General features: G+C 37.2%; 1 protein-coding gene across 1 annotated transcript in view; it reads right to left on the bottom strand.

The window, feature by feature from the left end:
- The window catches only part of LOC101745809 (protein Dok-7), a 175867-nt gene extending 151650 nt beyond the window's left edge, over window positions 1-24217 (bottom strand). The window contains exon 1 of the mRNA XM_038019164.2: window positions 23957-24217. The gene's annotated coding sequence lies outside the window, so the exon portion shown is untranslated. The remainder of the gene's footprint in view (window positions 1-23956) is intronic.
- Window positions 24218-26105: the final 1888 nt, after the last annotated feature.

Consider the following 26105-nt stretch of genomic DNA (forward strand, 5'->3'; position numbering starts at 1 on the left):
CACTGAGTTTCTTACAGGATTTTCTCAGTGGGCCGCGATTCCGATCCGGTGGTAGAATCCGTGAAGCACTGAGAAGATCCGGCGAGAAACTCAGTGGGCTATGTCTGTGGTTTAATTTACTTGCCGAACCCTTCGGCCCAAGCGACGGATTCGACGAGAACGATGACCGGTGCTTGGAGTACCTAAAAGCACCGTTAGTGGATCCGAGATGACGTGTTTTGGGCAGTTAACTTTTACGCTATCGAGACCGTTAAAGAGCTCGCACTATGCACACAGACCACCAGTTTGTGTGTTTAAGGCGTGTTTATCACACGAGGGTAGCCAAGGCCACGTCGAACGTCATGGTAGACGGAATCTGTTTATTTAGGACTAACCTGTTGCGTCTTTAAGTAATTACATTGTAATTGTGTTTTTTTTTATTAGTTTTATTTAATTTTTTTATTGCGGAGATGGGTGGACGAGCTCACAGCCCACCTGGTGTTAAGTGGTTACTGGAGCCCATAGACATTCACAACGTAAAGGCGCCACCCACCTTGAGATATAAGTTCTAAGGTCTCAAGTATAGTTACAACGGCTGCCCCACCCTTCAAACCGAAACGCATTACTGCTGCACGGTAGAAATAGGCAAGGTGGTGGTACCCACCCGCGCGGACTCACAAGAGGTCCTACCACCAGTAATTATGCAAATTATAATTTAGCGGGTTTGATTTTTATTACACGATGTTATTCCTTCACCGTGGAAGTCAATCGTGAACATTTGTTGAGTACGTATTTCATTACGTTGTTAAGCCCTGTCACTGACATTCGGTAACTATTAACCAGGTCGTCGTCCTCTATCATCGTTGGCGAAAAACAAAATGCACTTCGACCAAAACGGTAGAGCTACAAATACTACTACAATTAAAATCCGCATTGTTTTGGTAAGTCTAAATTCCTTACCGCACACAGTCGGGTAATGCAAATATTCTAGAGCTTGTTTCGTTATGAGCCCAGAGGCAGTCATAGCCGAGGCTGACGTTTGCGTAATAAGATTAGTAATACTTCTTCGATCGTGGGCTTCATTTATAAAATACTAGTCGATTTTTAGATCTGTATCATTTTTATTTTTATTCTAAATGGTACTGGTGGTAGGACCTCTTGTTAGTCCGCTCAGGTAGGTACCACCACCCTATTTCTGTCGTAAAGCAGTAACGCGTTTCGGTTTGAAGGGTAGGGCAGCTGTTGTACTGTAAAAACTGAGACCTTAGAACTCATGGGCGGCGACATTTATGTGGTTGTTTCGGTTTGAAGAATGGAGCAGTCTTGTTTACCTTTGAGAGGTGGGGTCTTACTCTTAATTGTACGGTACAACGGCTGTCTCATCTTTTAAACCGAAACGCAATACTGTTTCACGGCACAAACATGCAGAGCGGTGGTGCTGGTACCCTACATGTACCCCCCTACTCTTTTGCACCCCCCCCCCCCAACCTGTGTGGGCCCGCACAACAATACCAGCTGCAAAACACGATAACTTTTAATACTGAATAACGAATAATACTTTCGTAAAACCAAAACGCGCAGTAAGAGACCTCTTATCGCGAGCAACTTGTGTAAACAAACGTGCCTGTACAACGTAGGTGTTGAACGCGTTACAAGAATTACAACATCACAAATACATAAGTAAGCATATTAAAAACATCCACATTTTTTTTACAGTTTAATCTCGACTTTATTTTATTGAACGAACTTTTTACTGGTGGTAGGACCTCTCGTGAGACCGCACGGGTAGGTATCACCGCCCTGCCTATTTCCGCCGTGAAGCAGTAATGCGTTTCGGTTTGAAGGGTGGGGCAGCCGTCGTAACTATACTGAGACTTTAGAACTTATATCTCAAGGTGGCTGGCGCGTTGACGTTGTAGATGTCTATGGGCTCCAGTAACCACTTAACACCAGGTGGGCTGTGAGCTCGTCCACCCATTTAAGTAATAAAAAAAAACTCGCTGTGCCGTCGGAAGTAAGCATTTAAACACAATGCAACAGAAACAAACAAATATGACCTACCTAATAAACGAATTTTTGGTTTCAAACTACAGTTTGTGAGTCCGCACGGCTTCTGTGTGTACTTAGGGTGCGTTTTTAACTTCTCGATCGCGTAAAAGTAAACTCAAAATTTGCATGGAGTTGAAATAGCGTCCCTAGCGGCAAACGAAGACTTTGGACCTATTGAAATGTTTTTATCACACGTTCAAATGGTACCTATATAAAATTTACAATCGACCATAACCATGGCAACCGAGGTAGCTGTCGGACTTCGTATTCCTTTTTTATTGCTTAAGACTGGTAAACGAGCTTAGACCGCACCTAGTGTTAAGGTAACGGGAGACCATAGACATCACTACTACATGAATGCCACATAGTAGTCTAAATCTCAAATGTATGGTATGAAATGTAGTTCAATAAATACAAATTAATGTCGGCCACAAATGATACATAGATACATTATTCCCCGAAAGAATGAAAGAAACACCATATTTATTCGTCGTCTTCAAATTAATTATTCCTAAAACTTCGTTTTAAAATTCTAATTCGTTTCCTGAATAATCATTGAAGGCGTCTTTTTTTTACATTAACAAGGACAACAAGAACATTAGTTATACATAAAAACCGGGCAAGCGTGTGTCGGACTATGCATCGAAGGGTTCCACAAACAAGGTATAATAGAGTTAAACAGAAATGTATTCATTCACATCAATGCTTAAAACAAAGTCGGTCTACATTGTGCCACTGGTGCTATCCAGTACAGGCGTAATACCTAAACACCTATTCCAATCTTTAAAAACATTAGACACTAGCGACCCACCCTCGCTTCGCTTCGGAAACATTAAAACACACATGAAACCAAAAAAATAAAATAAAAAAAAGATAAAAAAAAGTAGCCTATGTTCATCAAGGACAATGTCGGCTTCTAATGGAAAAAGAATTTTTCAAATCGGTCCAGTAGTTTCGGAGCCTATTCGAAACAAACAAACAAACAAATCTTTCCTCTTTATAATATTATAAGTATAAGTATAGATAGCAGAGAACACGTATAGTAACCGGCAAACATCGTGAGCAAATGACCTTGACTGCGCAGAACCGAATTTTAGGTCACTTTGGTGGTGAGGGTGAGGCGCGACGGCAGGGGAAATCGTATCGAGCGCGTTATTGGTAGATCAGTCGAACCTTGCGTCCCGCACCGCGCCTTCGTTCCGCTTGCTCCCAAAAGTACGCTTGCGTACAGTGAAAAGTCTATCGTTATTAATCGTTAAGTTATATTTTGTTATAATTGCTTGTTGACTTTGTTGCCATTGCTATTTGTTGAGTGTTTGTTGATTTTTTATAAAAAAATACACTATGCCGCGACAAACTGGTGTAGTATTCAAAAGAAAAGGTAGAAAAATTGTGTACGACGTATATTGCTTCATTATAAAACAGGGGAAGAATGATATTATGGAAAAAGTAAAACAGACTTCGGAAGCAACAAAAACATCAGTGAGTACTGTTAGGTGCATTATTAACGAAGCTAAAGGCTCTGGCTTGCTCATCGTGCTTGGGACTCCGGGTAAGAAAAGATCAGGGAAGAAGAAAGTTACCGGAATGGATAGTTTCGTTCAATCTGTAATAAAAAGATGTAATCATAATAACTACATAACAATCAGCGAAACTCCGTACCGTAGAAAGGCTTCGAAAATTTTAAAGAAGATATACATTTTAATGGCTCGGAATGAAGTTTACGACGAATTATGAAAGAGCTAGGCTTCAGATGGAAAAAAAAACAGAAAATAATCGGAAGCTGGTAATTGGAAAAAGTAACATTCGATTACTATGAATCGAATATCTTCAAAAAATAATTAATTATAGATAAAAAAGAAGATCGAACCGACCGAGTCGTAACCTACACCGATGAGCCCTATGTCGACTTATCACGATGATGGCGACTCGGGTGATGAAAACAGTGATGATGATAATGGTCAAGATTATGATAACGAAAAAAAAATTACAAATACCAGCTTCGCTTTAACTGAACGAAGACCTGGCAACAGCTCTAGTTTTGACTTAATAGAAGGAATATCTATTTTACCCCAAGATTAAATTATTAACCTATATTTTTTGTTGATGTTCTAATAAATATATAAATAAATACATATGTTGATTTTAATAATTTAATTGCATTATGACGCAGAGTAAATAATGTTTTTGCACGTGAGTGTACCATGCGCAAACTTACCCCCACTACGTCAACAAATGCTCAAGAAGTTTGCCGGCTATTATACATATGACCATGCAAAAAGCCGCAATATTAAACACATGCCGTATAGTATGTAAAGTCTTGGAGAAAGATTTAAATATTCTGCACGTAGAAAATGAAGATCACTTGGCATAGGCCCGTGATCTTCATTATACCGAAATGTGTTAAATATTTCGAGAAATACAATACCTTTAAAAATAATAATAATAAGGCCGTTTATTTGGACAAGAGATATATGTAAAATATTTTCTTAATACAACTTTATATAAATATTATGTATTTTACAAAATTAAAGTTGTTCATGTATTTGGTGCTTTCTTATAGTTACAACGGCTGCCCTACCCTTCAAACCGAAACGCGTTACTGCTTCACGGCAGAAGAAGGCAGGGTGGTGGTAAAGAGGTCCTACCACCAGTAAAAAATTGTAATAAAGTGTCTCGTTATTCAAACCGTGATCCGTGCGGACGAATATAAATATATATTTTGCCACGGAACCCTAAATCGTTGATTAATATCTTCATCCAAAAGTTCAGCCGAAGACCTTAGTAATACGAAGTCGGCGCATTAATTTATGCTAATGTAGTTTGTGATAATTACTCGGCCATTCTGTGACCAAAAGACATTTTTATCGCAAAATGATTTAGCCAAATTATTTGTTCTTCTTAAACCTCGAATTAGAATATTTGATGTGCTAAAACCGATTAAGTTTTTTATTGAATTTTGTCCACTGTTTCTGGTCGGATCTTCTCAGTGGGTCGCGTTTCCGATCCGGTGGTAGACTCTGCGAAGCACGGCTCTTGCTAGGGTTCGTGTTAGCAACGTCGTCAGGTTTGAGCCCCGTGAGCTCACCTACTAGTTAAGGTTACGCTGAAATAGCCTCTCAAGGTTATCTATCAGCTTAGATAGGAAGAAAAACTTGGATCTTTTATTATTTGCGTACCAGGGTGAACGAATTAACGGTTCATATGGGCTAAAATACTTATTGGAGGTCATAGACATCATTCCGTGTATGCTAAAACTCATCATATAAAGGCTGTCACCCTTCAAATTGGCACGTATGGCTGCTTCGTGGCAGAAATGAGCAGGAAGAAAATTCCTTCTCGACGACTCGATATAGTCAGGTCGAGGATCGTGACGGACTACGGTTTTCCAACTAGGTCTGTCTAGACATTCGTAGCTGAAATATCGTAAACCTCTTCTAGAACTTTTTTTTTATTGCTTAGGTGGACGAGCTCACAGCCCACCTGGCGTTAAGTGGTTACTGGAGCCCATGGACATCTACAACGTAAATGCGCCACCCACCATGAGATAAAAGTTCTAAGATCTCAGTACAGTTACAACGGCTACCCCACCATTCAAACCGAAGCGCATTACTGCTTCACGGCAGAAATAGGCAGGGCGTTGGTACCTACCCGCGCGGACTCTTAAGAAGTCCTACCGCCAGTAAGAACATAATAATATATACGTTGGAGCGACGTGTTGTCTACAGTATTTTAAATAACATCTCTTTAGTTAAAAACAAGTATGAATACTTACTGAAACTAAGGGAACATGCCGCACAATTAAGCGCTGAATGCATTTGAACGAGTTTTGGCTGTAAGTTCTGTCCGGATGGGGTGACCATGATATTGAAAATTTGAAAGAAAATTTTCAAAGTAAAATCCACTGATCTGATCAAAATATTTTTAATGCTGCGTTAACAAATAGACTGTTCTTATTTTCGTTTTCAAATGTTAATCCCGGAATTTAAAGAGAAGTCTAATTACAATGTTTTGGTTATATTTTTTATATTTGTCGGAGGGACCACATTATTAACACCCTCGTCAGACATCATAGTGGCGAATAGGGTGATCAAGCTAAGAGAAATATTGAGTACACCAATCGCGTTTGTTGTCTTAGAACAATTAAGAAATCTTCTCTTGACGTTAGCAAACGAAAACGAATGATAGTTCTTAGGACGGAGGCACCGCTCTTCAAGAAGGCTAGTTGGTAAGTGTGATGGCGTCTACGCGCCTCCGTCGGCTAGGCTCTATCGTAACACGAAGCTAGCCGAGTTCCGACGATACCGCAATCGTGTTGCCATCTCTCGGGAATCCAGCTGCGTTTCGTTTAGCTACAAAAGAAATGACCGTCTCCGACATATCTATATATACTATACGTATGGCTGATGAGGCTCAATTAGATTGAAAAATGTTAGGGCTTTATATATTATGGTAAGGGAAAACCGTGGCGATTTAAATCCACCTTCATTCAATTTTGGGTTATTATGTTTTGTTAAACTATATGACAAATCGGTACCTTTAATGATATCTGTTAGGCCACAATTCATTCGATCCGCGTGTACAATGATCACTAGTTACATTACAAACGGTTTGTGTACACAGGTGTGTGTGTGTGCTATAAAGCAGATATAATATCGATCGCCTCGCACTTCTTGTGGTTAAGGATTCAGAATAACCACAAGGATCGGGTTAAATTAAAGGTCCGTGTGTCTATTTGTCTATTTGTAACTATACTTGAGACCTCAGAACTTAATATCAAGGTGGGTGGCGCATTTACGTTGTAGATGTCTATGGGCTCCAGTAACCACTTAAAACCAGGTGGGCTGTGAGCTCGTCTACTCATCTAAGCAATAAAAAAAATAGGCATCGAACGGAAATTCTAGCTAAATTATTTATAAAGGATATTTCAATTTCAAAGTAGAAACCCTTTATTTGGACCCCGTCGTTAAAGTCATGTAACATTATAATTTTAAAGTTGAGACACATCCCGGTATTTCTGACTTCATGGTCACCCTAGCCTGGATGCAAAGAGATGGACAGTTGCCAACTCCATCCCCAATAACTGAGATAGTGCCTTGTGAAACGTGACACTGTCGGCTCTAAATGTTTTACCCAATAATATTACGTATGCACATACTACTGTAGATTCGAGTGATTATAATAACCCTCCATAATTACATTAGACGAATATTTTTGTCATGCATTAGCGGTTAAAAATGAAATTTACCAAATTCCGTTTTGATTAAGTTTTTTTTTATTGCATAGATAGGTATACGACCTCAAAGCTCACCTGGTGCTAAGTGGTTACTAGAGCCCATGGACATCTACAACGTAACTGCCACCACCAACCTTGAGATATGAGTTCTAAGGTCTCGGTATAGTTATGACGGCTAACCCACCCTTCAAACCGAAACGCATTACTGCTTCACGGCAGAAATAGGCGGAGCGGTGGTACCTACCCGTACAGACTCACAAGAGGTCTTACCACCAGTGAAACGTTTGAAATATTCGATAATCTCACAAACAATCTATCAGCTAGACGTTATATATACAAATAAATATATACAAAAAACAAAGCACACGCTACAATGTATACATTCACAATATGTAACACGAATGAACATTCATCATCATTACTGTTAATAGAAGCAATCGATCATTAAAGCGAATGGAGTGTTGCCGAAATGCGTTAGTCTACTTTCCTGGTGGTAGGACCTCTTGTGAGTCCGCACGGGTAGGTACCATCACCCCGCCTATTTCTGCCATGAAGCAGTAATGCGTTTCGGTTTGAAGGGTGGGGCAGCCGTTGTAACTATACTGAGACCTTAGAACTTATATCTCAAGGTGGGTGGCGCATTTACGTTGTAGATGTCCATGGGCTCCAGTAACAACTTAACACCAGGTGGGCTGTGAGCTCGTCCACCCATCTAAACAATAAAAAAAAGCCTGTTTATTCTACAGTAAAGTTCCGAATTACTAGTGCTAGTAATGTCGTATTTCACTCTCCATATTTTATATCGAGGGGTGAAAGAAAGGCTAAAGGTGGTTTAAGCGTCATTTTTGGAACTTTCCACGAGAACTATTTAAATTTTAAAATTTGGAAATAACATCTTAAAAAAAAAAACTTCTTCAGCATCTGAACGGAGTAAGCCTCATTGAAGTTCAATTAAAAACAGCGAACTGTTGATGTTAATGTCAAATAAAAAGCACCTTTAACTAACAAAAATAAATGTCGCGGGCGTTCAGTCCTCGATACGAAGACAGGCTTTGACAAAATATATTTATATAGACGTTGTAGAATCTTTGCTATGCTGGTGCAAACTTGAGCAAGCAAATTCTATTATGAATTATCATTTGTTTTACGAAATTTCGTGTTGTAGATAACGACTATATTTAGTAGTGTGGTAAATTAAGATATTTTCTTTCTGGAAAAATATGCGATACCCAAACAAGACCTCAATGTCTAATGCCTAACAAATAAACAAACAAGAATATAAACACTAGCTTTCAAAAGATTAGTCAATAGAACTTGCACAACTGTGCTTTTTACATCCGGCTTCATCTAGATCTAATTTAGATTTGCCGTTGTATTTAAAATGCTTCCTAGTTCCAGTGCAAGCGTTGATTGAAATGAAGCCGCGTTATCAGAGTGATTGTATTTTTCATTATCGATTGGAAACATCTAGAAACGGAGTCGCAGACATGGAAACTGCAAACTGAGCAATTAAAAAGTTCCGATCCCAATTGTGTTTCTTGTTTAGTTTCGTAAACAGAAAACTGATGGAAAAAAACAGGTAATTAATATGTTCATAAATGTTTATAAATTTAATTATAAAAGATGTGATGTGATTATTAATAAGAGAGAGACAATTTGTGGAAATCTCAAAAAGGTTTTAGACTATCTTGTGATAAATAGGTATATAATCACATTGCAGACACATTAAATAGTCTAAGTTTATTTTCTATTAAAATAAAAATAAGACAGTAGTAAAAAACAAGTGTCCTAAGCGAGATTCAGGCATCTGTCAAATATCTTGTGTTGTATGATGGCTACCACCACATTTCCTCTTTTTATTTTTTAATTTAATCTACTTACATTATTCTAGAAAGTTCTTATCACTCGAAATTTCATTCATTCGGTTCTCGAAAGCGGGTCAGACAAGTCAGAATGTAGTTTCTATAGCGCCATTGCACCTTGCAGACTTCTTTTAAATCTTTTACCTCTTAATACCCAAACTAAAATAAGATCCTATGAAAATCATTCCACGCATTGATTTGGATAACGCTTATCGCTTCTCTTACCAGGAAGTGCCCATCAATGGGTTCATCTTTTGGTATACCAGCAGCTATGCTACCGGTGAACTTGTCCAACCCAATACTATTTTACTCGAGCAACGTTTCTTTTTCCAAAACCGCGTCCAGCAGAGGTCAAATAACAGACATTACCGAAAAACACTAGCAGATTTAACAATCAATCCATCATCAATCATTCTTAGAACTTTCACACCGTTTAAGTCGCTCAACGTCCAAACATTTCCATTTGTATTCATCAAAATAAACGGATTCCGCGTATGATGTAGCCCCTACCACCGCTGGACGTGGTTCAGAGATGTTTTTTTATTATCTGAAATTGTTTTTTTTTTATGATTGAAAGATTACTGGTGGCCCGCAGGCCTTTCCAGTTTCATCAGGTCAGGTGGGCGAGCAAAGGCTTAGCCAGGAGAGGTGGGATTTGCCAACAACTGCCCGAGCGCCTCCGAAGGAGACCTAACCATTCAAGAGCAATTGTTTCGCGAATGAATCTACTACCGGATCGGAATCGCGACCCACTGAGAAGATCCGACGAGAAACTCAGCGGACTGATGCATGGGTTAGGTTGCACGTCGACCTCTTTGTCGAGTTCGACGAGTACCGTTAATCTGAAATTGTATTTTGTTATAGCTATTAAGTATACTGAATATTTATGAAGTTTAGACCCCAAGCTACAAATATTTTTTACTGGTGGTAGGACCTCTTGTGAGTCCGCGCGGGTAGGTACCACCGCCCTGCCTATTTCTGCCGTGAAGCAGTAATGCGTTTCGCTCTGAAGGGTAGGGCAGCCGTTGTAACTATACTAAGATCTTACAACTGATATCTCAAGGTGGGTGGCGCATTTACGTTGTAGATGTCTATGGGCTCCAGTAACCACTTAACATCAGGTGGGCTGTGAGATCGTCCACCCATCTAAGCAATAAAAAAATAAATATTAAATAAAAATATTCTTTCATGGTTTGGCCGGAAATGAAATACGAGACGAGAACAAACAACACGTGGATTCTGATGGCCAAATATCATTAGCAATCTTTGACACTGACCTGACATTGACCTAACACCGATGCAAAGCTATCATGATCACTAAACAAACGATGACAATGAATTATTTCTTCAATGAAGGTGTCAAAAGCAACTTAAAGTATCATTATGGATATTCATGAATGGTAGATGACACTTTCAGCCTAACTGCCTTCGTTGGTAAAAACTCGCGAAGTATATTAGTAAATGTAGGTTTGTGATTACGTAATATACGGAATAGAAGTACGGTTAAATATTGGTTACGTGTAAAGCTTAATTTTCCAAAAGTGTGATTTTGATCTGGCAATATATTATGAAGAATATATTGCCTAGATGGGTGGACGAGCTCACGGCCCACCTGGTGTTAAGTGGTTACCAGAGCCCATAGACATCTACAACGTAAATGCCGCCGCCCATCTTGAGACATAAGTTGTAAGGTCTCACTTTTAAAAGAACAACGGCTGCTCCGCCCTTCAAACCGAAACGCATTACTGCTTCACGACAGAAATAGGCAGGGCGGTGGTACTACCACCAATAGGTCCTACCACCAGTAAAGTGTGACATGCGAGATTGGGAAACGGAAGTATTATCGTACGTAAAACGTGACCCATATCCACGAATGACTTCCACGATGAAGAAACAACATCGTGTAATAAAAAACAAACCCGCAAAAATTTTAATTTGCGTAATCGTTTAAGATATCACCTCATTTCTCAGGGCACATACCTACTTAACTTTAATGATTCTATAACCGCAAATGCGAGCCAGATTTATTAGTAGTCTTATTTATCTATTTCACTCTGCTGTACTCACAAAATGGTCACAAATTCAAAACAACGTCGAATTGACAAGAGGGAACATTAGAAATGTCGCTTACATTAAGTAATACTTACAAACAACGTTGTAAGAATTATTGAAAAATAACTCAATGAAGAATTAGAAAAGCTTAGAATAAAACAAAATCAGATAAGTAACTAAAAGAAAAAAATATATACTACAGTTAATTAGACAAAGCTTGACTACTATTGATTAGTCCTATAATATTTCAGTATCTGAGAATCACTTAGCATTGCTGAATTGACGAATTTCCAATGTTCCAGTCATTTATTAAAACATGAACTTTTAATACCAAAAAAACAAAATTTAACATAAAAGACGTAAGTAACCCAGACAGATTCTCTCAAAACAAGTTCGAGAAGACACGGAAATATCTGGGGGGGGGTTTTTAATTAAAAATTTCAATGACATTGTACTCACATTAAATGCTTGTCTATACTCTATACTTAATATTATAAAGAGGAAAGATTTGTTTGTTTGTTTGTTTCGAATAGGCTCCGAAACTGCTGGACCGATTTGAAAAATTCTTTTTCCATTAGAAGCCGACATTGTCCCTGATGAACATAGGCTACTTTTTTTATTTATTTTTTTAATTTTTTTTTTTGGTTTCATGTGTGTTTTAATGTTTCCGAAGCGAAGCGAGGGCGGGTCGCTAGTGATTAATAACGCTATTTACTGTTCGTACGTTTAAGATTTTTAGCTTGTTACTGTTTAACTTGATTACTGGTGGTAGGTGGTCTTGTGAGTCTGCACGAGTAGGTACCACCACCCCGCCTCTTTCTGCCGTAAAGTAGTAATGCGTTTCGGTCTGAAGGGTGGGGTAGCCATTGTAATTATACTGAGACCTTAGAACTTATATCTCAAGGTGGGTGGCGCATTTACGTTGTAGATGTCTATGGGCTCCAGTAACCACTTAGCACCAGGTGGGCTGTGAGCTCGTCCACCCATCTAAGCAATAAACAAAAATTGTTGAATATTGTGAATTTAAAAAAGTAGTGAGTTGCAGTTTTTCGATTAGCAACGATTTTATATACTTAAATGAGAAATCTATATATTAATACGTGAAGCAAAAACTTTGTATCTCTTTTTACGAAAATTGCGTAGACAGAGGAGTATGAAATTTTCCACACTTATAGAGAATATAGAGAAGAAGTGCACAATGCTAATATTTTTTTAAGATAATGCATAAAAGATACATTAAATCAATAAAGAAAACATTACACACACTACATACCATGTATTTTACGCACACACGCATGCATACTATTTATTGTCAAACTTTTGTTCTTGACGACGGTTGTCAAATTGAGAATAGATTAAATATTGTTTGTCTTTATTAATATTTTTTTATAGTGTAGTCTTGGCGAAATTTGTCATTATAGAAGTATAAAATACAATCATAATAGTGTACAAACTTACAATTCCAATTAATTATAGTCGAATTTCGACTACTGCGGGACCTCTAGTCTATTTAATTTTACCCAAAAATGTTTATAACAAGTTCGCTCCGTTTACATATGAGCGAGTGACATTGACCAAACCGGATTATTCATTTACGAATTGTATCTAAATAGATTTATATTAATGAAGCTAGTAAATGTTAGTTTGTGAATCGTTTTTTTAATTATTATTGCCGTATAGGCAGACGAGCATACGGCCCACTTGATGGTGAGTGATTACCGTCGCCCATGGACATCATCAATGCCAGGGACAGAGCCAAGCCGCTGTCTACCGTTTAATACTCTCCACAAGCCTCGTTTGAAGGACATGTCATAGCGCTCGGGAAACACCGTGGAGGGGAGCTCATTCCATAGCCGGATGGTACGTGCCAAAAAAGATCTCTGGAAACGTGCTGTGGATGAACGCAGTGGCTCCAGGTAGTATGGATGAACTCTACTCCGATGGCGGGCTGTGCGATGATAAAAACAATATGGTGGTGTCATCTCAAACAATTCCTCAGAGCACTCGTTTATTGACCATGATTGTTTGAATTATTTCAATACAAATTTGTGGAAGGAAGGTGACGGGGACTTGTGCAGCTACTGTATTAATGTCATACGGGACTTTACCTGCCTGATTAATTTAGATGTTCAGAACAAAAAATTATGTAGATTAAAAACTAAACACGCTTTAATAATGATTAAATTACTGGTGGTAGGAACTTTTGTGAGTCCGCACGGATAGATACTACAAGCCCGCCTATTTCTACTTCTGATATTAATCTATAATATCTATCTTTCTTCTGATACTAAGCGGCCCCCGAAACTCATTGACATTACAATGGGAACGAAGAATTTCTTTCAGTTTCTAAGATTGGCGATTATCATAAAAATAATTATTCTCTAATGACGCTAGAATTTATTTATGAGGCATGGGACAACCCTATTAAGCCCAGACTTCAATCTATGTGTTAGTTTCGTTAAAGCTAATTTGATAAAAACGTGTTATATTTACCCTTGAAACTAAAGTTAAAATGATGTTATCGGTGAAGTTATCACGAATGCTCAACTTCGGCAGTATCTTAACAATTATTAACCTTTTAGGGTTGCCTAAAGCTCACTCGAATCTCACGGCAAGTTAATAAAAAACAACCTACAAATATAGATGTTTAAACAGATAATTCAAGCACAGCCAGACATCACTAAATCACCGTGGTGAAGTTATAAATATAACTTTGTAGGTTGAACGCCGTATTTTATGTCTCCTGGGTGGCGGCTTCACTTACAGAAACTCTCCTTTGTCATTTTGATAACTAAAAAAGTACTGTATGTATTTCCTAAATCATAACTTTAATTTTCTGCTTTAATCAAGTTGATTAAAGAAAAAAGAAAATTTCACAGGAAATGGAAATGTTATGGTCGATTGGCCGACTATTCAAGTTTTTCTGTTCTTCGTGAAAGACAAAAAGCCTTAAAAATTTGCTGTTACAATGCACACATAACAAAGTGTGAGGATGATATCTTGAAGTGCAGTAAGCAATTTTGGAGATTTGTTAAATCCAAGAGGAGTGCTGGGGATTTTCCTGACGAATTGTTCTTAAATGATAGGTGCTCATCTGATGGTTCTGAAATATGTAATTTATTTAATGTTCACTTTGGTTCTGCCTTTTTAACTAACAATACACAGTCAACATCATCGTTAAGTTATACCCCTGCTTCTCACGACCTTAACTGTGTAGATATTTCTTCATTTTTTATTTCGGTGGGTAAAGTCAAGCAATATTTAAAAAATCTTGATATTTCCAAGGGTGCTGGTCCGGATGGTATTCCGCCTGTTTTTTTGCGACAATGTTACGCTCAGCTGTGTTACCCTTTGCATCTTCTTTTTAATCACTCATTATCAACTGGTGTTATGCCCCGTATTTGGAAGCGGTCGTTCGTGGTGCCAGTCTTTAAGAGCGGTGATAAACATAACATAGCTAACTACAGACCAATTTCTAAAATTTGTGCCATCCCTAAGATGTTTGAACGTATAGTTTATGATTTTTTATTTCCATTGATTAGGCCTCATATTATAGAGCAACAACATGGTTTTATAAGCCATAGATCTACTGAGACAAACCTCTGTGAGTTTTTGGATTATGTATTGAGCTCCATGGAGGATGGTCATCAGGTTGATGTGGTGTACACGGATTATTCCAAAGCGTTCGATCGAATAAATTTTGACATTTTGATTGAGAAATTGCATGGACTTGGGGTCCACGGTGATTTGCTGCGGTGGCTTGAGTCTTATGTTAGAGATCGCAGTCAGGCTGTGACTTTCAATGGTTTTTGTTCATCATTTGCACCTGTTCCCTCGGGAGTTCCTCAGGGCTCTCATCTCGGTCCTATGTTATTTAATATATATGTCAATGACGTTTCGAATGTTTTCAGGAAATCCAAATTCATTATGTACGCTGATGACAAAAAAGTATATAAAGTTATAAAGTCCTTAAACGACTGTTTGGAATTACAGGATGATTTGAACAACTTATTTGTTTACTGTCAAAATAACTTACTCACAGTGAATACTAATAAGTGTACTATTATAACATTCTCACGTGGAAGATCGAATATCTTGTATGACTATTCTATTAATGGTCAAACTTTGGTACGCACCACAGTTGTTCGTGATTTGGGTATTTATTTGGATTCCAGTTTGATTTTTGATTTTCATGTTAATGAAATAGTAAATAAGGCTTTTCGAATGTTAGGCTTCATACTTAGAGTTGGTAAAGACTTTAAAAGACCATCTACTTTGATTCTGTTGTACAACAGTTTTGTACGGTCTATATTGGAATATGGCTCCGTCACATGGAACCCCCAATATAATATTTATATTCAGCGACTAGAAAGAGTCCAAAAAAAGTTTTTTAAGCATCTTTTATACCATTGTCGTCGCTTTAACTCTCCAGAACCGACAGAATTTGTCTCTCTAGTCGATCGCAGGCTACTGAGGGATCAAATGTTTTTATATAAAATAATAAATAACGAGATTGATTCTAGCTATCTTCTTTCCAAAATTTCATTTAAATGTAGTCGTATTTCCGCGCGTTCTAAACAGACCTTCCACATGTCCACGGCTCGAACGAAATATGCTTCTAACTCTTTTGTCCGTAGATCTTGTAGGTTGTATGATGCTAAGTTCTCTAATGCTGATATCTTTTACTTGTCACTTGTAGCATATAGAAAAGCTGTTTTGGAGTGTTTATAGGGTGATTTGGCCCGATAAGTGTTGTATTTTATAGTGTGAGTTAATGTATAAAACGATATGTGCGTATTGTGTTGCTTTTGTTTTTTTGTAATTTGAATTTCTAAATTTCTCTTCTTGTTCACTGTCTACTTATATGTGATTTTGATTGTGGAAACATATTTGGTTATTGTTTTAGCTATTTTTTTTTTTAAATATTGTATGTTTTGTATTGTACTGTTTGTTTCCCAAATAAATAAATAAATAAATAAATAACTACTACTTAAGTGTTTTGAGGTTTGGCTCAGTTTTTGTATGCGGATATTTTTTTTTTTTTTTTTTTTTTTTTTTTTTTTTTTTTTTTTTTTTTTTTTTTTTTTTTTTTTTTTTTTTTTTTTTTTTTTTTTTTTATTGCTTAGATTTGTGGACGAGCTCACAGCCCACCTGTTGTTAAGTGGTTACTGGAGCCCATAGACATCTACAACGTAAATGCGCCACCCACCTTGAGATATAAGTTGTAAGGTCTCAGTATAGTTACAACGGCTGCCCCACCCTTCAAACCGAAACGCATTACTGCTTCACGGCAGAAATAGGCAGGGCGGTGGTACCTACCCGTGCGGACTCACAAGAGGTCCTACCACCAGTAAATGATGATGGTGTAGGTTTTACGACGAAAGGCATTGTGTGGATAGCTCAATTTGTTGGCTGCTTAGATGAATGTGTGGAAAATCACGTCGGGGTCACCAGTTTGTAGGTTTTACGACGAAAGGAAGAGCTTCCGCTGAGCGGGTCATATTGCTAGGTAGACCGACGGTCCGAATGTTGTTGTTCGGAACTTGTATATATGCAAGCTTATATTGAAAATGTCGTAAGCGAGGTTCAGGCATCTGTCAAATATCTTGTGTTCTGTGATGGCTACCGCCACAATGGTAAATCATTTCGACCAGACAATCATTTTCCACCTGGTTCGAAGTGGTCACCGGAGATCATAGACAGCAGAAACGTGAATGTCGTTACCCACCTTGAAAGAATATCAGTTATATTATAGAAAGGCTATTCCGGCAGGCAAGTTAGTACGCGCTCTTGGGGACTCAGGATGTGTCACCACCAGTACTACTATTAATAATAATACTAACGATATTTTAATTAGTAATTTCTCCGTTGTTTTTTTTTTATTGCTTAGATGGGTGGACGAGCTCACAGCCCACCTGGTGTTAAGTGGTTACTGGAGCCCATAGACATCTACAACGTAAATGCGCCACCCACCTCGAGATATAAGTTCTAAGATCTCAGGTATAGTTACAACGGCTACCGCACCCTTCGAACCGAAACGCATTACTGCTTCACGGCGGAAATAGGTGGGGTGGTGGTACCTACCCGTGCGGACTCCCAAGAGGTCGTACCACCAGTGATTACGCAAATTATAATTTTGCGGGTTTGATTTTTATATTTGCTTTAGAGTTTTATCCATTTATCGCGCAAGTAACGAGTCGTCGTATTTTTTTGGCAAAAGAATAGCTTATGAGCCATAATGTCATTGAACTTTATATTGTTAAAAATCCCGGATTTTTCCGATTACAAAATTCACACATTCATGTTCAGAATATCTCATTTCATTATTTTTGTAAACATAATAATACTGATTTAATGTTTACGATGCATTTGTTTCACGATACTGCCTATCGAAGTTCATATTATGTAATTTAAAACAAAAGTTACTTTGTACTGAATAGAAACTGCGAATACTCAACCAATTCATTATAAGCTAATAATCAATTAATCGAACTTGAAGTCTGTTCATCAACATCAATCAATGTATGTATTTTGATTGAAAACACACAAACAAACAATAGTAGTACATAGTTTTAATTTGTATGATCGCTAACGCTATCCGCCATCTTTTCAAAATGGCGCCTGTTACAAGGTTTTCGCTGCCAATAAATAGGTAAGTAAAAATTTGTAATAAATAAAAAACGCGAACAATGTTTTTAGGTGGCTTTGTTTCGTTTGCATACCTGCTCGAAATTGTCGTACAAATTTAACAGTTCAAAGTTATTGGGAACAAAACCATAATATTTTTTAGGGTCAATGGATTTAAGAGTCGGCACGCTGCCGCTGTAGCAACTTTCAGGGTTTTTTTTAATGAGATTTTGCATATGGAGGAAGATACGACGGGGAACAGATCCGTGCCAGTTCGATAGAGATTCTAAAGAGAGTTAATCACTGTAACTTAAGGTATTATGAAAATTTCTTATTCTTCTTGGCCTTATCCTAAAACATGTGGTGTCGGCGCAGCATGACCCCTTATCATAGGGAGCTGCATGGGGATTTGGCATGAGTTGTACGACTAACCGCCTGTTTTTTTTTTTATTGCACTTGTAAGTAGGCAGACGACTTCAACCTTCCTAGGGTTAGGTATATCTCTAGTATACATAGCAACGCGTTATAGGGATGGACTTGTCGGTTTCTTCTTTTAATTTACCAATTTTTGTTATATAATTTGTTGTAATTACACATGAAGGTTTACACTAAAATTTTTATCTTCCAAAAATATAACATTTTATAAGTGATCTCTGCATTTCCATAATTTATTATGAATAATTATCTCGCTAAAGTCTTTCGATCTGTCATTTAAAAGTATATGCTTTTTTTATTGAACGTGACTGTGTGTTGCCTCATTAAGTTGAATATCTTTAGGTGCCTAATACCATGACGTAATTGAACAAAAACCGGGCAAAAACCTTCAAATCGATCTCTCAATCAAGAGATATTCTAAAAGATTCTACACAAAATAAATACAAAACCAATGTATAACTCTATAAAATTTCGGCACTGCAAGGCTTGTTTGCAAGAAGTGTTGTCGTAGATGTGTATGTATTAGAAGATCTTCTCAGCTGGCTTTACAAGGAGGTGGATATTACGCCTCTCATACATTTTTTGTGATTGCAGCGACGTATAAAGTACCAGACTAGATTAGCGATGGTTATTCAAATCAAGATATTTACAGGACCATACGCCTAACAGTCGACAAATTCATGCGGCGGTATTTAGGAACGAGGATTAGGGGATCAGGGGCATAGTGAGTGACCCCAAGTGTCGAGATGTTGGTCTATCCAGCCCCCCAAGTATAACAACGGCATATCATTACGATTCTAGCCCGCTAAGTTTCTCAACGGATCTTCTCGGTGGGTCGCGTTTTCAATCCGATGGCAGATTCGGCGAAGCACTGCTCTTGCTAGGGCCAGTTTTAGTAACACTCCGGTTTGAGGCCCGTGAGCTCACCTACACGTAAAGGAGAAGCTGAAATAGCCTCTCAAAGCTATCAGCATAGGTAGGGAAAGAAATTACGATACACTTTAAGACTTAGTAATCACGTCACTATCACACCAATTTCAACAAGATACCATGAATTAATGCAATTAATTTCGTAGATATTTCTCAGTATAGTCGAATTATAATGATTTTTTATTTTTTTATAATGACCATAGCTTCTTAGAAACTTCGCACGTGTGTAGTTCTCAGAACCGTAGGCCATTCTGTTGAAATTAACCTTCGCATATCGCACTAACTTGATTATTTATTGTTTATTATTCTATTGGTTGATAAGTACCATTAATTAATATGTCAAAGGGTATTTATACGTCTGTTAAGCTAAATATTTAAAAGTATCTGCCTAGTTTTTGCGACCTTCCTCATAATACTGGGAAATACGCTCACAATTAAAACCAAAGGGGTTATCGGGGACTATTAACTTCAAAACGTGAATGCATGATGTTTTGGTCGAAATAATACAGCCTTAAAATGTATCGAGGGCTCAAAGGTTATTTGGTTTAAGCGACATTTTTGCATCTATACAGGAGAGCAATTTAAAGCTTAAAATTTGATTTTTTTTTACAAAAACATGCATACCCCATTCAAAAATGAATCTGTAATTTGATCATATTTGAACGGGGTTACAGGTTTACTTAAAAAGCGATGTATTGTTAAATAGAAACAACTCAGTATTTCTTGTGCCGGTCGTAAAAGCGTCACTTTTCAAATTAAAGTTCAATTCGATGACAATTTATAATATAATACATAATAGTATATAATATAGTACATAGTATAAAATAATACAATTTATAATTTATAATATAGCTCGTCACTACCCTTGGAATCTACAAATCTCTATAATAATATATAAAAATGAATTGCTATTCGTTAGTCTTGCTAAAACTCGAGAACGGCTGAACCGGTTTGGCTAATTTTGATCTTGAATTATTCGCGGAAGTCCAGAGAAGGTTTAAAAGGTAGATAAATATGAAAATGCTCGGAATTAAATGAAAATGATAATTTTGTTTTTCCTTTGATGTGTCCCCCGTCGGACGGATTCCTTTTGTTTGTTTTAAGTTTATTTTATATAAAAGTTTAGGTCTTTTATTTATCGATTGAGGCAGTACGAAGTCTGCCGGGTCAGCTGGTGCTGAATAAAAAGGGTTATAAAAACTCAAGGCAGGTTTTAAAATAGCTAAGATTCGTGTTCTTGATGCTTGATTGCAAAACAGTGCAACAACAAAACAATGAGACGGTCGGTCATTCGATCGGAACGAAATGAGTTGAGCCTCTGCGGTTTGTTATATCAGAGCCGACTCGCAACTTTGATTACCTGTTATTTTTACGACTAGCAATCCCAAGTAGAATCGAACTCGTACTGCGTAATTAACCCTTTTAGTGCTAAGCTTATTTTTAAATATTTCGCAGAAATAGCTAAGGGATTTTTGAGATAAAGCACCTAAAAAAATTTCAATTAAATAAAAATACCAAATTTACAGAAATATAATTTGAAAGGGTAATTTATAAATGCGTGCGATAAGACACGTCAAACTGCGTAATAGTCGATATTCCGACGCTCTACACTTTACACGCATTAAAAGAGTCGATCTATCGACGGTTCGCGCTCTAAAAGTTAAGGGTCTGAGCGTCCGAGACTGCGCGAATAACAACAACAACAACAACAAAAAAAACGAAACAAGAAAAATCGTGCTGCTAGAAAGATTTCCTTGAACAATTCCGAGAACGATACATTGTCCGTGGTCGCGGAAACGCGAACTCAGAATAAAAAGCGAACAAAACTATGTTTAATTAATAATAATACTGGTGGTAAGACCTCTTGTGGGTAGGTACCACCGCCCTGCCTATTTCTGCCGTGAAGCAGTAATGCGTATCGGTTCGAAGGGCGGGGCAGCCGTTGTAACTAGACTTGAGACCTTAGAACTTATATCTCAAGGTGGGTGGCGCATTTACGTCGTAGTCGTCTATGGGCTCTAGTAACCACTTAACACCAGGTGGGCCCAGGTAACCCATCTCAAATCCTATTATTAATCCTAATTATCAATAAGGTTATATTAATAAAACGTTTGCCTACGGTTATTTAAATTGTAATCTCACTTGTTAAATTAAAATGTCACCCGTCCTGTAGCGAAAGTTGAGTTATGGAATTCATAACAGGATCCGAAAGGGCGGAACGTAACATACAGCAGATCCACAAGCCGCACGGTATTAACCAAAAAACTGCACCTACTTTAATTACCACTAGAGGTCCCGCAGTAGTCGAAATTCGACTATAATTAACTGTAGTTGTAAGTTTGTACACTATTATGATTGTATTTTATACTTCTATAATCACAAATTTCGCCAAGACTACACTATAAAAATATTAACAAAAACAAACAATATTTAATTTATTCTCAATTTGACAACAGACGTCAAGAACAAAAGTTTGACAATAAATAGTACGCATGCGTGTGTGCGTCAAATACATGGTATGTAGTGTGTGTAATGTTTTCTTTATTGATTTAATGTATCTTTTATGCATTATTTAAAAAAAAATATTAGCATTGTGCACTTCTTTTCTATATTCTCTGTAAGTGTGGAAAATTTCATACTCCTCCGTCCGCGCAATTTTCGTAAAAAGGGATACAAAGTTTTTGCTTTACGTATTTATATATAGGTAACGAATGTACCGCGACAAAGGTTATGAAGATGTTCTATGAAAAATTAAACAAGACTGTTTTAGTCCCAGCTAGCAGAAATACACGGCAACACAATTCAAAGCTACTTTTGTTGCTTAATTTCGAGAAGTTTCGATGAATGCAGTTTTCGTGGTCACTGTCGCCAGTGAAAAGTCGTTTTAATCGTGCCCGCGACTCGTGAAAGCCAAAGAAAATACTATACTCGGAAACAGTTGTAGAATTCTAGTCGCGTTTCTTAGTTGAGCGTACAATGCTACTAGTGTTGGTTTACCTACGCATTGTTTGCAAGGATCGCAAGAACACTCAGTGTGTTTAATGAAAGTTTTTTTTAACGTTCTCGATAGCGTAAAAGTTAACTCAAATTTGTATGGAGTTGGAACGTTTGCCTGCGTTTGCCGCTAGGGGCGCTGTTCCAACTGCATACAAATTTGAGTTAACTTTTACGCTATCGAGAACGTTAGCAAAACTCGCACTAATCAAAAAGCACACAGCTCTCTTAATGGGTCAATCTAAAAGCCAAGCGCTAAATTCAGAATATCGATGCATTTTTATTAAAACTGTGATTTCAAACAGTTTTAGTATGTAGGATAACTTTTTATTATCTGTTACTAGTGGTCCCCCGGTAGCCGAAATTCGACTATAATATTAATTGAAATTATAAGTTTGAACATTATTATGGTTCTATTGTCAAAGACTATTATTTTACTTCCTATAATCACAGATTTCGCCAAGACCACCTTAAAGACAAATAATATTAAAGAAAAACAATATTATATATGCCTGTGTATGTGTGTCAAATGAATGGTAGTGTTCATGATTCTTTTATTGATTTAATTTATTTTTTAGGTATAATTAAAAAAAATAACATTCTGCAATCCCTCTATATTCTCTATAAGGGTAGGAAATTTCATACTCCTCCGTCCGCGCAATTTTCCTAAAAAGGGGTACAACGTTTTCGCTTCACATACTTATTAATATATAACTTATAACTAGTAGAACTAGATGTTAAACTTAATATTTGTTAGTAAACGATTTTTGCCAACCGCCTTCAGGTATTACCTAATAGATTATAACAATGGTCAGTGTTTTAAACAATGCTACCTGTAACTATTTATTAATCTCTTGCGACCAAGATAACGGATCTTTAGCCAACTTTCATTTCTCATATTATAATACTTTGTCGAATTTAGAACGCGTTAAGTAAATGTAAGATTACTTATATGTTTTTTGTGAGAAAAATTGAATATGACACATGACATGTCTAAAACTATTATTACTGCCTGACAAAAATGTTACACGATCAGTATTTTTGATTTCCTTTTATTGATAAGAAATGGTAACGGAAGGCAACAGTTTGGCTCTGCCCCTGGCATTGCTGAAGTCCATGGGCGACATCAGCTAACTCACCATAAGCAGAGTTGCATGCTCGTCTGTCTACAAGGGTAATAAAAAATAACGGATATTCGATTTGATTTTCATTCTTTCTATTTACTTAAGCGAATGTATAAATTAATCAGAGAAAAATACTAAACGTAACAATTTGACATTGTCATTACCAATGGCACGAGAAACAGTACTTCGATCCTATTTAATATAGCCTTTAACATTACTTACTTCGAGTCACATTACTGTTAGAAATAAAATTATTCCTATCTAATATGGCTATTCTTCAACCATTTTTAAAACAATTTGTTTAAAAGCTTTAAGTAAGTGGTTTTTCGATCGAATAGAATACATGCAACCTCGAGTTTGGTATAGTCTGTATCTTTTTAAATAAATAAAAAAACTACCCATTACAATCAAGTTATCATATCTATGTACAAGTTCGTGAATAGTACACATTACTGTTTTCAACTACCTTGATACCATATTATTAACAGCGGGTGGCCGAACATTGGACGTTATACATTTTTCTATTTGCATAGCTTTAATTTGACCAATTGCGCAAACGAAATCGAGTGCACTCAATCGAGCGATACGGATAATGATAAAAATTCGTTCTTTATCATCGTCATCGGCACGTAGGACATCAGAGTACGTACGATAAGCAAAGTACTAACCTCACGAAAAATCCGCAATCTAACTCCAACAAAACACTACACAACTTAGCAACATTCCAATATGCACAAAACTTTACACAGCTCCTTTACAAAAGCTAGAAACACTGAAATATCTTCTGTAAATCGGGCACAGCACTGATTATGTAGTTTCCGTAAACGAAAAAAAAAAAGTTCGAAAGTATTTTTTTCACGAAAGTTAATACGCGATTACAGAACCATCGACACGTCCACTACTCTCAATGATCTGCCGCTGACTGGCCGTCGAGAATGAGTGAGCGAAAGGACAAATAAAATGTGAATGGGTTGTTACGGGAGCGAGGGAGATGCGAGATCGGAACCAAATGAAGATAGCGAACGGAATAGTGTGACCACATGACACGCATTTCTATTAACAGTCCTTGCACAAATTATTCCAATCTTGAGTTTTTGTTCGGACCACGTGTATTTTAGTGATGCAAATATGTATAGGTAGGTCCATAGTATTTTAATCAAATGATGTTAGTGCTTAAAAGTCACAATAAATGTGTTTTATTTTTGTTTTAAAACACTCAATTGATTAGAAACTATTTGGTTTCATCTTCGTAACATGTTTTTAATTAAACAAATTCGTCATTGAATTCTCATTAAATGAATGCTATTTGATAGTTTTAGGTAGGTAGTTGTAGAAATACTCGTTACCTAGTAAATATTGTTAGACTATTATTATTATTATTGGCAAATCTCTGTAATCAGCAGTATTGTAGTAGATTTTATAAGACGACGGATAAATTTATGAATAAATTTACAATTAAATAAAAGAAAGTAGAACATAAATGGCAAAATGTACGCGTGGACCTTTACCGTTTTTGTGTGTGTATTTTTTTAATTCTTTCTGCTATATTTATTTCTGATTGTTCCTTAATTGCTTTATTGTTTCTATGTATCGTTTTGTTTTGCCAGAAGGTTTAGGTTGCGAGTTAATTGCATTAACACGAACACAATTCATGTTTTTCTAAACGTATCATCTGCTATGATCAATAAAATACACGTGTTTGCTATATAGATAGTTTAACAAATGATCAATACATAAATACTTTGTATTTTAATTTAACAGTTTTATGTGTGTATGTATGTATGTGGTCCATGAGCTCATAATAAACATTTTATAGCACTATTTGCGTTTAATCTTGTTTACTATATTAGTATTCCCGAAGTTATGAAAGTCTAATCAATTGAATGTTTTACAGATTTCGAGTTCACGGCCGAATACGTGATACGCATTTTTTTATTACCCAGTTGGTTGGAAGAGCACACGGCCCGGCCCACCCGGGGTTAAGTGGTAACCGGACCCTATAGACTTCACGAAGTGAAGGCCTCAATTCCTGTTATTATACTTCTTACTGGTGGTAGGGCCTCTTGTGAGTCCGCACGGGTAGGTACTACCACCCTACCTATTTCTGCCGTAAAGCAGTATTGCGTTTCGGCTTGAAGAGTGGGGCAGTCGTTGTAACTATACTGACTGAGACCTTAGAACTTATATCTCAAGGTGGGTGGTGCATTTACGTTGAAAATGTCTATGGGCTCCAGTAACCACTTAACACCAGGTGGGCTGTGAGCTCGTCCACCCATCTAAGCAATAAAAAAAATGTCCATTGGGAACATTTGTTACTTAAGTACTTCTTTATATCAAAATATATACCTGGCTGGTGTGGTCGCATCCTTATGTACGAGTACATCGCTCATCTTGCTCTCATCTCAAAGACGTCTTCACAAACGCCACTAATATCGTAGCAACGACTGTTCGTCAAAGCAGGACAACAGCTATATAGCGCCGTTTCGCGCGACCGCTCTGGCACCACTGTCCCGCCTATTTCTGCCGTGAAGCAGTAATGCGTTTCGGTTTGAAGAGCTGTAACTATACAGAGACCTTACATCTCATCTCAAGGTGGGTGGCGGCATTTACGTTGTAGATGTCTATGGGCTCCGGTAACCACTTAACACAAGATGGGCAGGTAAAATAAAAAAAATGATCAAAAAACACGGAATTGTTAAAATCTTGTGACACATTAGTAGGTACGCAAAAACGCACTTGCGGAACAAATATCTATAATATCAGGGAAACAACGATTGACATCCCTAGCAAAGCAATCCTGTGTGCCGAACACTCGGA

The sequence above is a fragment of the Bombyx mori genome, chromosome 3 (genome assembly GCF_030269925.1).
Source record: "Bombyx mori chromosome 3, ASM3026992v2".
NCBI lineage: Eukaryota > Metazoa > Arthropoda > Insecta > Lepidoptera > Bombycidae > Bombyx > Bombyx mori.